Source organism: Amblyraja radiata, chromosome 2, assembly GCF_010909765.2.
Source record: "Amblyraja radiata isolate CabotCenter1 chromosome 2, sAmbRad1.1.pri, whole genome shotgun sequence".
Taxonomy (NCBI): Eukaryota; Metazoa; Chordata; class Chondrichthyes; order Rajiformes; family Rajidae; genus Amblyraja; species Amblyraja radiata.
Window position 1 is genome coordinate 37,804,665 of NC_045957.1, and position 13,444 is coordinate 37,818,108.

The 13,444-nt window shown below is 46.8% G+C and overlaps 1 long non-coding RNA gene across 1 annotated transcript in view; it reads left to right on the forward strand.

Moving 5' to 3' along the window:
- Positions 1-9,188, forward strand: part of LOC116988458 — a 111,039-nt gene extending 101,851 nt beyond the window's left edge. The window contains exons 2-3 of the long non-coding RNA XR_004415952.1: positions 4,192-4,315; positions 8,882-9,188. This is a non-coding gene — a long non-coding RNA (uncharacterized LOC116988458). The remainder of the gene's footprint in view (positions 1-4,191; positions 4,316-8,881) is intronic.
- Positions 9,189-13,444: the final 4,256 nt, after the last annotated feature.

Sequence of the window (13,444 nt, forward strand, 5' to 3'; positions counted from 1 at the left end):
GCCAGTTTCCTTTATCAGCATTACTGTTTTGCACAACTTTCATTAATTTGTTCTATATCTCTCTACATCACCATCTATATCTCTCGGAGAAGAAGGATCCGAAATGTCACCTGTTCCAGTGATGCTGCCTGTCCCGCCGAGTTACTCCAGCATTTTGTATCCATCTTCAGTTTGAACCAGCATCTGCAGTTCCTTCCTACACGTTAAGAGGAGATTTTAATGAGGTGCATGGAATAATGAGGGAAGAACCTTGTTTCCCCAGAAGGTCGAGCAAAGGCAAGAGGCAGAGCTTTTAATAATTGATAAAAAATAATAGAGGATAGATTAAAATTTTGTTTCCACCCATGTGATGGTGGAGATTTGGAACTCACTGCCTGAAAGGTTGGGGCAGAAGCTCTCATCCCATTTGAAAACTCCGTGACTGTATGCTTGAGGAGCTGTGAACAATAAGGTTTCGAGCTGGTGCTGAGATGTGGGTTGATGTGGGATAGCACTTTTACAGCCAGCAGATTCAGGACGGGCTGAATGGCCTCCTTCTGTGTCAAAAATCTGCTGTGATTCTATGATCGTGCGTGTAACTACCTCACGCTGCCTCGGCAAGGCCAGCAGCATAATCAAGGACGAGTCGCACCCTGGCCACTCCCTCTTCTCCCCTCTCCCATCGGGCAAAATGTATGGAAGTGTGAAAACGCACACCTCCAGATTCAGTGTTTAAGAAGGAACTGCAGATGCTGGAAAATCGAAGGTAGACAAAAATGCTGGCGAAACTCAGCGGGTGAGGCAGCATCTATGGAGAGAAAGAAATAGGCAACGTTTCGGGTCGAGACCCTTCTTCAGACTGATGTGAGGGTGGGGGTGAGGGGGGGATGGTGGCGGGAAGAAGAAAGAACGAGGCGGAGACAGTGGGCTGAGGGAGAGCTGGGAAGCGTAGGAGAAAGCAGGGACTGCCTGAAATTGGAGGTTAATGTTCATACGCTGGGGTGTAAACTGCCCAAGCGAAATATGAGGTGCTGCTCTTCCAATTTAAGGTGGGCCTCACTCTGGCCATGGAGGAGGCCCAGGACAGAAAGGTCGGATTCGGAATGGGAGGGGGAGTTGAAGTGCTGGGCCAACGGGAGATCAGGTTGGTTATTGCGAACCGAGCGGTCTCACCGATGTAGAGCAGCTGACACCTAGAGCAGAGGATGCAATAGATGAGGTTGGAGGAGGTGCTGGTGAACCTCTGCCGCATAGATTCAGGGACAGTTTCTACCCAGCTGTTATCAGGCAACTGAATAATCCTCCCACAACCAGAGAGCAGTCCTGAACTACTATCTACCTCATTGGTGACCCTCGGTCTATCCTTGATCAGACTTTGCTAGCATTACCTTGCACTAAACATTATTCCCTTATATACACTGTGAATATCCCGATTGTAATCATGTATTGTCTTTCTGCTGGCTGGTTAGCACGCAACAAAAGTTTTTCACTGTAACTCGGTACACGTGACAATAAACTAAACTGAAACTACTGCCAGTACTCTGCATGGGGACACCATTCTAACACAACATGAAACGCAACGTTAAACACTCAAGGCCGATTTTAAATGCGTGGGTATAGATGGGTAAGAAATGCACCCATTGCATCGTATTTTATAGCGTCATATTAAGCCATGGAGTTACTTAGATTGTCATTTCAATTCCTTTGGCCAGCAACGCTCGCATTCTGGGTGGGAAGCAGGGAGGGAAGCATGGGTTGGAGGGAGTTTGCCTGCGGACGTGAGGTGTCGGGACATTCCCACAAGAGTTCCTGTGACTGGGAGTGTCATCGTGCCGGGGGAGGTTCGAAGCTGTGATGTGGTGCATGTGTACATGACTCCACTAACTACTTCAAAGTGGTGAGCAATTTTAATCTGTGTTACATTTCATCTTGTGTAGGAAGGAACTGCGGATGCCGGTTTACACCGAAGTTAGACACAAAATGCTGGAGTAATTCAGCGGGACAGGCAGCGTCTCTGGAGAGAAGGAATGGGTGACATTTCGAGTCGAGACTGAAGTCTGAAGACGGGATCTCAATCCGAAACGTCACCCATTCCTTCTCTCCAGAGACGCTGCCTGTCCCACTGAGTTACTCCAGCATGTTGTGTTTATATTTCTCCTTGCTTATTCAGATCCAGGGGCCACAGTTTAAGAATAAGGGGTAAACCATTTAGAATGGAGACGAGGAAACACTTTTTCACACAGAGAGTTGCGAGTCTGTGGAATTATCTGCCTCAGAGGGCGGTGGAGGCCGGTTCTCTGGATACTTTCAAGAGAGCTAGATAAGGCTCTTAAAGATAGCGGAGTCAGGGGATATGGGGAGAAGGCAGGAACGGGGTACTGATTGGGGATGATCAGCCATGATCGCTTGAATGGCCTGAAGGGCCGAATGGCCTACTCCTGCAACTATTGTCTATTGTCTATTGTCAAATCAATTTGGCCAAATAATGCCACTATCTTTGATGGTTACCTTAAACGCCAATGTTGTCAAGAGCTCTCTCTTAACTTTGGAAGAACTTAAAGTGTGTGCTCAATAATCCGGTAATTCCTCTCTTTATTCCCCGAAAGATTCGAACGTTGAAGAAAACTGAATTTTTAAAGTGTTGAAAAAGCCTGTTCAACCCAAACAATTGGCAGAGTTAGCGTTTGAGTCAGTGTGCGCAGATGTATTGAAATGGAGCTAAGTGGAAAATGTGATCACACTGCGCTCATGCCAAGTTCCTTCACTGAGAGCACTGGTAAAATACATCACAATATCTGTAACGGTGCACCAATGGCATGCACAGCACAAATCATCACAGCAGAAAACTGGAAAAAAATAATCCCGTCCGATGTAGAGAATAGTGTTGCTCTGCCACCCAGTAACTGAGTAGTCGACTTAATGTCAAAAACATTCTGCTGCACTCCACGTAGGAGGAAAAGAACAGCAAGTAGTATTGGAGAAGTTAGGAAAGTCAGCCAAAGGCTGTTAAACCTACAGTTTTATTGCCGAGCTTTGGAATTTTGGAACACAACAGGAGGTGCAGGAAACACCCAACAGGTCAGGTAGCATCTGTGGAAAAATGTATTAAAAACATAGAAACATAGGTGCTGGAGTAGGCCATTCGGCCATTCAATATGACCGTGGCTGATCAACCAACATCAGTACCCCGTTCCTGCTTTCTCCCCACATCCCTCGATTCCGTTAGCCCGAAGAGCTAAATCTAACTCTCCCTTGAATACATTGGGTCTTCAGCCCATCTGAGTCGGGGATGAGAGAAAACCGTGAGGGTTGGTTTGGGATAGATAGGACAAGGGAAATCGGGTGAGCCCAAGGTAACCATGGGGATAGGTCAGAGAGGTTATGGGATCTATGGGTTAATGGGAGCATGTACAGAGAGAAAAAACGAGCAATAAGGACATAAGAACAATGTTCCAATTTTGCGACCTAATTTCGGGCGGTCCGATGGCGCAGCAGTAGAGTTGCTGCCTTGCAGCGCCAGCAGCGCCAGAGACCGGGGTTCGATCCTGACCGCGAGTGCTGTCTGTACGGAGTTTGTACGTTCTGCCCGTGACCTGCGTGGGTTTTCTCCGAGATCTCCGGTTCCTCCCACACTCCAAAAACGTACAGGTTTGTAGGTCTATTGGCTTGGCGTAAGAGTAAATTGTCCCTAGTGTGTGTAGGATGGTGTTAGTGTGTGGGGATCGTTGGTCGGCGCGGACTCGGTGGGCTGAAGGGCCTGTTTCTGTGCTGTATCTCTAAACTAAACTAAACTAGACATCAGTGTCAGTGAAGATTGGGAGAGGTTGGAGACTCATATAAGACCAAACTAAAATGAAGACATTGACATATCTATGATACGAGCAGTTGAAAATATCTAAAACATCTTCAACCTCATTTACCTCATATCACAACTAACTCCATAAATTGCTCTTCAGATAGTCTTACATTGCAACATCTTGCTGATATTCATTATTTGTTTACATGTGAAGGAGTGCCTACTTATTCAAGTTACTGTTGGATGAACAGCCATGAGCACATTGAATGACGGTGCTGGCTTGAAGGGCCGAATGGCCTATTGTCTATTGTCTATTGTCTACTGTCTATTATCCTTGATACCTGTGAATCTGGATCCCGATACCATATCTCTCAGGTTGACAGCTAATTACATGCATTTTTTCTTTTGCCTTGCAGATGTGGTTAAAGATTAAAGAACTCGAGATTGTAAAAAAAAAAAAAATTTGACTTGTTCTACATCGTTGAAATTCTACCCATCTGTACTCCATGGATTACAACGTGCAGCTAGTCTTCCAGTCAGGTAAACCGCATCTTTGCAATCCTTGTACGGATGAATTTCAGCGGGGGGGAGGGGGGAATGAGCGACGGAGGGTGGGTGGGGTGGAGGGGGGCTTATCAACATACATAACAGAACAGGACGTTCCTTTAGGAAGGAGATGAGTAGGAATTTCTTTTGTCAGAGGGTGGCGAATCTGTGGAATTGTTTGCCATAGAAGGCTGTGGAGGCCATCAATGGATATTTTTAAGGCAGAGATAGATATATTCTTGATTAGTATGGATGTCAGGGATTATGGGGAGAAGGCAGGAGAATGGGGTTAGGAGGGAGAGATAGATCAGATTGAACAGCGGAGTAGACTTGATGGGCCAATGGCCTAATTCTGCTCCTATAATTTATGACTTTATGATCATAGGAGCATCTGCAGTTCCTTCCTACACACTACAAGTTTATTTTGCTGATTGATGATACCTCCAGCCATCCTGCCTCCTTAAAGAGTTTGTACATCTTTTAAACTACTCAACATTTTAAATCTTTCAGTCATCAGGATTGTAGGAGTTCGACAAGATCGTTGCTGAGAAGAACGCTGGAAAATAAAATGATGTAAATTAATTGACCACAAGGAATCCAGCAGACCCAGTCTGTTAATCCATTAACATGGGTATCTATGTTGGAAGGAACTACCGATTTAAACAGAAGATAGACACAAAATGCTGGAGTAACTCAGCGGGACAGGCAGCATCTCTGGAGAGAAGGAATGGGTGATGTTTTGGGTCGCGACCCTTCTTTAGTTTGCAGTTGGAGACTGTGGAATAGACAATAGACAATAGACAATAGGTGCAGGAGTAGGCCATTCGGCCCTTCAAGCCAGCACCGCCATTCAATGAGGCTGATCATCCCCAATAAGTACCCCGTTCCTGCCTTTTCCACATATCCCCTGACTCTTTAAGAGCCCTATCCAGCTCTCTCTTGAAAGCATCCAGAGAACCAGCGTTCTTCTCAGCAACGATCTTGTCAAACTCTCCTACAATCCTGATGACTGAACGATTTAAAATGTTGAGTAGTTTAAAAGATGTACAAACAGCAGCTCTTTATGGAGGCAGGATGGCTGGAAGTATCTCTAATCAGCAAAAGAAACGTAGTATGCAGGAATGAACTGCAGATGCTCATATGCTCATGTGATAGGAGCAGAATTCGGCCATTTGGTCCATCAAGTCTACTCCACCATTCAATCATGGCTGATCTATCTTTCCCTCCCAACCCCATGTTCCTGCCTTCTCCTCATAACCTCTGACAGCCGTACTAATCCATCTCTCCTTCAAAAATATCCATTGACGGCCTCCATGGCCTTCTGCGGCAAAGAATTCCAGATTAACCACCCAATGACTAAATACATTCCTCCTCATCTCCTCCCTAAAGGAACGTCCTTTAATTTTGAGGCTGTGACCTCAAGTCCTAGACTCTCCCACTAGTGGAAACATCCTCTCCACATCCACTCCATCCAAGTCTTTCACTATTCGGTACGTTTCGATGAGGTTCCCCCTCATCCTTCTCAACTCCAGCGAGTTCAGGCCCAGTGCCGTCAAACGCTCATCATAGGTTAACCTACTCATCACTGGGATCGTTCATGTAAACCTACTCTGGACCCTCTCCAGAGCTAGCACATCCTTCCTCAGGTATGGTGACCAGAATTGCTCATAATACACCAAATGTGGCCTTACCAGCGCCTTATAGCGCCTCAGCATTTCATCCCCATTTTTGTATTATAGCCCCCCTCTTGCTGTAAGCGCGGCACGGTGGTGCAGCGGTAGAGTTGCTGCCTCACAGCACCAGAGACCCGCGTTCGATCCTGACTACGGGTGCTTGTCTGTGCGGAGTTTGTACATTCCCCCCTCACATTCCCACACTGACCTTTCTGTCAGAGTGAGGCCCAGTGCAAATTGGAGGACAGCACCTCATATTTCACTTGGGCAGCTTATACCCTAGTGGTATGAATATTTAACTTCAAGTAACCCTTGCTTTCCCTCTCTCTCTGTCCCCTCCCCCACCCTAGTTCTCTGACTAGTTTCACTGTCCTCCTGATTAAATATTACTCATGAACCCGCTGAGTTCCTCCAGCAATTTTGTGTACCTTAAATATTACTCATGCCTCGTTATCCACTTTCCAACTGCGAACAATGAACCATTCAATTCCTTATCATTGTCTGCTTTGAACAATCGTTTTTACACCTAACCCCTCCATATCTCTGGACTCTCTCTCCCCTGACTCTCAGTCTGAAGAAGGGTCTCGACCCAGAACGTCACACATTCCTTCTCTCCAGAGATGCTGCCTGTCCCACTGAGTTACTCCAGCATTTTGTGTCTATCTTCAGTCAGACATTGTTGCCTCAGGATTCCGTAAGAGATTCATCTGCAGGCCCATTCTTTCCTCGATAACACGCCGGGCCTGTTATGTGCTTAGACGAGTCAACGTATCTGACAGTCTACATCCCTACATCTCTATTGTCGTTCCCAAACTCATGATTCATCCGTGTTGTCAGATTCTTTATCCAACATCCAACAATAACAACATGAGTCTACATACTCATAAGGTCACAACTGATAGGAGCAGAATGAGGCCATTCAGCCCATCAAGATATGAAAATGGGAAGTTGTGATGTGGGATCAATAGACAATAGACAATAGGTGCAGGAGTAGGCCATTTGGCCCTTCGAGCCAGCACCGCCATTCAATGTGATGATGGCTGATCATCCACAATCAATACCCCGTTCCTGCCTTCTCCCCATATCCCCTGACTCCGCTATTTTTAAGCCCTATCTAGCTCTCTCTTGAAAGCATCCAGAGAACCGGCCTCCACTGCCCTCTGAGGCAGAGAATTCCACAGATTCACACCTCTCTGTGAGAAAAAGTGTTTCCTCGTCTCCGTTCTAAATGGCTTACCCCTTATTCTTAAACTGTGGCCCCTGGTTCTGGACTCACCCAACATCGGGAACATATTTCCTGCCTCTAGCGTGTCCAAACCCTTAACAATCTTATATGTTGATCAGGTTGAAAGTGCCGGAAATGTCAGAGATTGATGTGTTGAGATGAGAGGAGGAACTCTGACCTTGTTGCATCTAGAGGGGTGTGTAGTGAGAGCAGAACTGTGTGCCACAGAGCAAACTTGGGTTAGAACTCCATCCACAACAGCAGTGGCTGAACAAAGAGGACATCTTGGATGTCCTAGAGTGCATCATGCAGTCCAGATGCAGCGGAGGCTTTAAAAAAGTAAGGAGGGGGGAGGTCAAAAGATAAGTTATTAAGGAGAGGGCAAGTTTTGCCGGGTGGAGGAGACTGGTAGTTAAGGGGATCTGATTTGGTTTCCGTTAAATAAAAAAGTCTCAGCTTATGCAACCTCTCCTGACACATTAAGCTTGCAAGCTCAGGTAATGTCCAGGTGAATCTCTTCTGCACCCTTTTTCAATTTAATATCATCCTATCTAAAGCTGGGTGACCACAACTGTGCGGCACGGTGGCGCAGTGGTAGAGTCGCTGCCTAACAGCGCCAGAGACCCGGGTTCGATCCTGACTATGGGTGCTTGTCTGAGTGGAGTTTGTACGTTCTCCCCGTGACCTGCGTGGGTTTTCTCCGAGATCTTCAATTTCCTCCCACACTCCAAAGACGTACAGGTTTGTAGGTTAATTGGCTTGGTTATAAATGTTTTTTTTTTAAATTGTAGGGTAGTGTTAATATGCGGGGGTCGGTGCGGACTCGGTGGGCCGAAGGGCCTGTTTCTTTTTTAGGGAACCAAGCACATGCATCTGCAGTTAAACCAGCATCTGCAATAAACCAGTATCTGCAGTTTAAACCGGCATCTGCAGTTTAAACCAATATCTGCAGTTTATTCCGTATATCTGCAGTTTAATCCCGTATCTGCTGTTTAAACCAGTATCTGCAGTTTAAAGCAGCATCTAGTTCAAACCTGCATCTGCAATAAATCTGCAGTTCTTAAGGGGTTGGACAGGCTAGATGCAGGAAGATTGCTCCCGATGTTGGGGAAGTCCAGGACAAGGGGTCACAGCTTAAGGATAAGGGGGAAATCCTTTAAAACCGAGATGAGAAGAACTTTTTTTCACACAGAGAGTGGTGAATCTCTGGAACTCCCTGCCACAGAGGGTAGTCGAGGCCAGTTCATTGGCTATATTTAAGAGGGAGTTAGATGTGGCCCTTGTGGCTAAGGGGATCAGAGGGTATGGAGAGAAGGCAGGTACGGGATACTGAGTTGGATGATCAGCCATGATCATATTGAATGGCGGTGCAGGCTCGAAGGGCCGAATGGCCTACTCCTGCACCTAATTTCTATGTTTCTATGTTTAAAGCAGTATCTGCAGTTTAAACCAGTATCTGCAGTTTAAACCAGTATCTGCAGTTTAAAGCAGTATCTGCAGTTTAAACCAGTATCTGCAGTTTAAACCAGTATCTGCAGTTTAAAGCAATATCTGCAGTTTAAACCAGTATCTGCAGTTTAAACCAGTATCTGCAGTTTAAAGCAGCATCTGCGGTTGCTTCCTACACATGTTACATTCTGTTCTCCTTTCCCACACACACAGTGATGGCTTCTGCTGCAAGGCTTCTCCCCGAAGTTCCGTGTTGTGACTGAGGCGTTTTTGCAACATGTTCAGCGTGGATGACCTCCTGCTTGCCCACGGCTACCAGCTGCCGAGGAGGAGTCCAGTGGAGCAGCCCGCGTCCACCTCCTCTGCCTCCTCCTCCTGCTCTGACCGCAGCCTGGAGGCAGGGTGTCGGCGCAGCTCGGGTCGCGATGCCGTCAACGTGAGCCAGAGGGACAGAGACAGAGACAGTGTTCCAGAGCCGGCTCTGCTCCCTCTCTCGTCCCAGCAGACCCGGTAAGTGAACCCTCCACCCCACCCCGTGTGTAACACAGGCTCTCCCGCAAGCTCAGAGTTGATGGGAGCAGCATTAGGCCATTCGGCCCATCAAGTCTACACCACCATTCAATCATGAACGGCTGGTCCATCTCTCCCTCCTAACCCCATTCTCCTGCCTTCTCCCCATAACCCCTGACACGCATACTAATCAAGAATCTGTCTATCTCTCTGCCTTAAAAACAGAAAATAGGTGCAGGAGTAGGCCATTCTGCCCTTCGAGCCAGCACCACCATTCAATATGATCATGGCTGATCATCCAAAATCAGTACCCCGTTCCTACTTTTTCCCCATATCCCTTGATTCCCTTTGCCTTAAGAGCGAAATCTAACTTTCTCTTGAAAATATCCAGTGAATTGGCCTCCACTGCCTTCTGTGGCAGAGAATTCTACAGATTTACAACTCTCTGGGTGAAAACGTTTTTCCTCACTCTCAGTCCAAAATGGCCTGCCCCTTATTCTTAAACTGTGACCCCTGGTTCTGGACTCCCCCAACATCGGGATCATTTTTCCTGCATCTAGCCTGTCCAATCCCTTAAGAATTTTACATGTTTCCATAAGATCCCCTCTCATCCAGCCTAAGAAGTCAACTCCACCATTCAATCATCGTCTGATCTATCTCTCCCTCCCAACCCCATTCTCCTGCCTTAACCCCTGACACCTGTACTAATCAAGAATCTATCAATCTCTGCCTTAAAAACAGTCATTGACTTGGCCTCCACAGCCTTCTGTGGCAAAGAATTCACACACACATTCACTACCTTTCCATCCCACACACACAGATTGGAGACTGAGCCCTCTGGGACTTTCCAGTGTTGCCAGCTGTTATCAGGCAACTGAATCATCCTACCACAACCAGAGAGCAGTGCTGAACTACCATCTACCTCATTGGTGACACTCGAACTATCCTTGATCAGATTTTGCTGGCTTTATCTTGTGCTAAACGTTATTCCCTTATCATGTATCCGTACACTGTAAATGGATCGATTGTAATCATGTGTTGCCTTTCCGCTGACTTGATAGCACGCAACAAAAGCTTTTTGATGTACCTCGGTACACGTGACAATCAACTAAACTGTAATTATGTGGCTTGTGTAGGAAGGAACTGTATGTAGATGCTGGTTTTAAACTGAAGATAGACGTAAAAAGCTGGAGTAATGTACAGGAGGTTTTCCATTGGTTTGGCATTGACAAGGACACAGAAGATCCAACCACCGAAGTGCCTGAATGTTCACCAGGCCTTCCTGTAGCACTATTTTAGATGTACAAGAAACTGACAAGACCAATCCAGGAGGTTTTTATCGACGATGGACACAAAAAAACCGGAGTAACTCAGCGGGTCGGACAGCACCTCTGGGGAAAAGGAATGGGTGATGTTTTGGGGTCGAGACCCTTCTTCAGAATGAGAGTCCAGGGAAAGGGAAAACCTAGTTGTTTGGTTTAGTTTGAGTTCAGAGATATAGCGCGGAAACAGGCCCTTCGGCCCACCGAGTCCGTGCTGACCAGCGATCCCCGCACACGAACGCTATCCTACACACACTAGGGACAATTCACATTTACTCCAAGCCAATAAACCTACAAACCTGTACATCTTTGGAGTGTGGGAGGAAACTGGAGATTTCGGAGAAGATCAACGCAGGTCACGGGGAGAACGTACAAACTCCAAACAGGGAGCAGCCGTAGTCAGGATCGAACCCGAGTCTCTGGCGCTGTAAGGCAAGATACCGCTGCGCCACTGTGCCATCCGTTTGTCAGACTGACCCCACAGCAAATAAAGAGGGGGAGGGGGGCCATTTATATCACGCCTTTGGCAACTTTAGGACTTTGGATCCAACTAAAATACTTGTGTAACTCTGCGGGACAGGCAGCATCTTTGGAGAGAAGGGAAGGGTGACGTTTCTCAGGCTCTCTGCCACTAGAGACCCAGGGCTGCAGGCACGCACTTCCATTCAGTGGCGACACAGGAGGGTGACAATGCTTTGGGACAACTTGCCTTCATTGTATCTGTACACTGAATAAGAGGCTTATTAAGCAGCACATGGTCTCTAAACTCCCCTCCAGTTTTGACCCGTTCCAGTTTGCTTATCGCCCGAACCGCTCCACAGAGGATGCTATTTCCTCTGTAGTCCACCTGAGCCTACAACACCTGGAGGAGAGGAACACCCACGTGCGGATGCTGTTTGTTGATTTCAGCTCAGCATTTAACACGATAATCCCCCAGCATCTGGTGAGCAAACTGGCACCCCTAGGTTTCAATACCATACTATGCAACTGGATCCTGGATTTCCTTTCTGAAAGACCCCAGTCTGTGCGGGTGGGGAAGAACACCTCCTCGGTCATCACACTGAGCACCGGATCCCCTCAGGGCTGTGTCCTGAGTCCGCTGCTCTTCACATTGATGACACATGACTGTGTCGCCAGGTCCACTACTAACCATATCATCAAATACGCGGATGACACAACAGTAGTGGGCCTCATCCGCAATAACGACGACCAGGCATATAGAGAGGAGGTGGAACAGCTCGTGAGCTGGTGCAGCAGGAACAACCTTCTCCTAAATGTGAACAAAACCAAGGAGATTGTCGTCGATTTCAGAAGGAAAATTCAGCCCAGTCACACTCCACTTTGCATCAACAACTCAGCAGTGGAGCAGGTGAAAAAGATCAAGTTCCTGGGGGTGCATATAACGGACACCTTAAACTGGTCCACAAACATTACATCTCTGGCAAAACGGGCACAGCAGCGGTTGTACTTCCTCCGCAGGTTGAGAAGTTTACACCTCCACCCTCCCATCCTCGCCACCTTCTACAGAAGCACAATTGAGTCGGTCATGACCAGCTGCATCTCTACGTGGTGCGGCAGCTGTACAGCTGCGGACTGGAAGTGCCTTCAGAGAGTGGTGAGGACAGCGGAAAAAATCATTGGGACTTCTCTTCCTTCAATCATGGACATGGGGTACAAGCGCTGTCTGATTAGAGCTAAGGGCATTACCAGAGCCCCCACACACCCACAATTCGGACTGTTTATACTGCTTAACTCTGGGAGGAGGTACCGCAGCATGAAGAGCGGGACAACCAGGTTCTGCAACAGCTTCATCCCCCAGGCCATAAGATTACTGAACAATCAACAAAACCGAGGCTAGAACTTTTAAAATATCGACACTTTAAAAAAAAAAAAACTTTTTATATATATTTATTTTACAGAACCATGCACATGAGGCATTTTTATGGACGCACCTAGCACTTTTACTTTTACTATTTACCTGATTGGAGAGTCAAATGCAACGAAATTTCGTTCAAGGTGCACTGTGTCTAGGTGTTTATCTGAATGACAATAAAGTTTTCATTCATTCATTCATTCATTCATTCATTCATTCATTCATTCATTCATTGGCCAGAGTAACGGTGCAGCTCCCGACTGCGGATGCTGTCTGTACGGAGTTTGCACGTTTTCCCCATGACCTACGTGCATTTTCTCCGAGAGCTTCGGTTTCCTCCCACACTCCAAAGATGTAGGTTAGTTGTCTGCAGAAGTCTGAAGAAGGGTCTTGAACCGAAACGTTACCCATTCCTTCTCTCCAGAGATGCTGCCTGTCCTGCTGAGTTACTCCAGCATTTTGTGTCTACGTTCGATTTAAACCAGCATCTACGGTTCTTTCCTACACGTAGGTTAATTGGCTTGGTATAAGTGTAAATTGTCCCCAGTGTGTGTAGGATTGTGTTATTGTGTGGTGATCGTTGGTCGGTGGGGACTCGATGGGCCGAAGAGCCTGTTTCCGCGTGTATCCACGTTTCACCGATACCTTCGGTTTCCTCCCACACTCCAAAAGACGTACAGGTTGATTGGTTAATTGGCTTGGTAAATGTAAAAATTGTCCCTAGTGGGTGTAGGATTGTGTTAATGTGAGGGGATCGCTGGTCAGTGCGGACCCGGTGGGCCGAAGGGCCTGTTTCCGCGCTGTAACTCTAAACTAAACTATAACTAAACTAAACTAAACCCTTTCTCCCTGAATATAAAATGGGTCTTTGGATTCTCCTTAGCCTCATCTGCTAGTGCTATCACTTGCCTCCTTTTTGCTTTTCTGATTTTCCTGTGTGTTCTTCAAACCTCTTCATCAGTCAGAGTATTGTGTATAGAAGATGGGAGATCATGTTGCAGTTGTCTAAGACGTTGGTGAGACCACATTTAGAATATTGTGTTCAGTTCCAGGCACAATGTTATAGGAAAG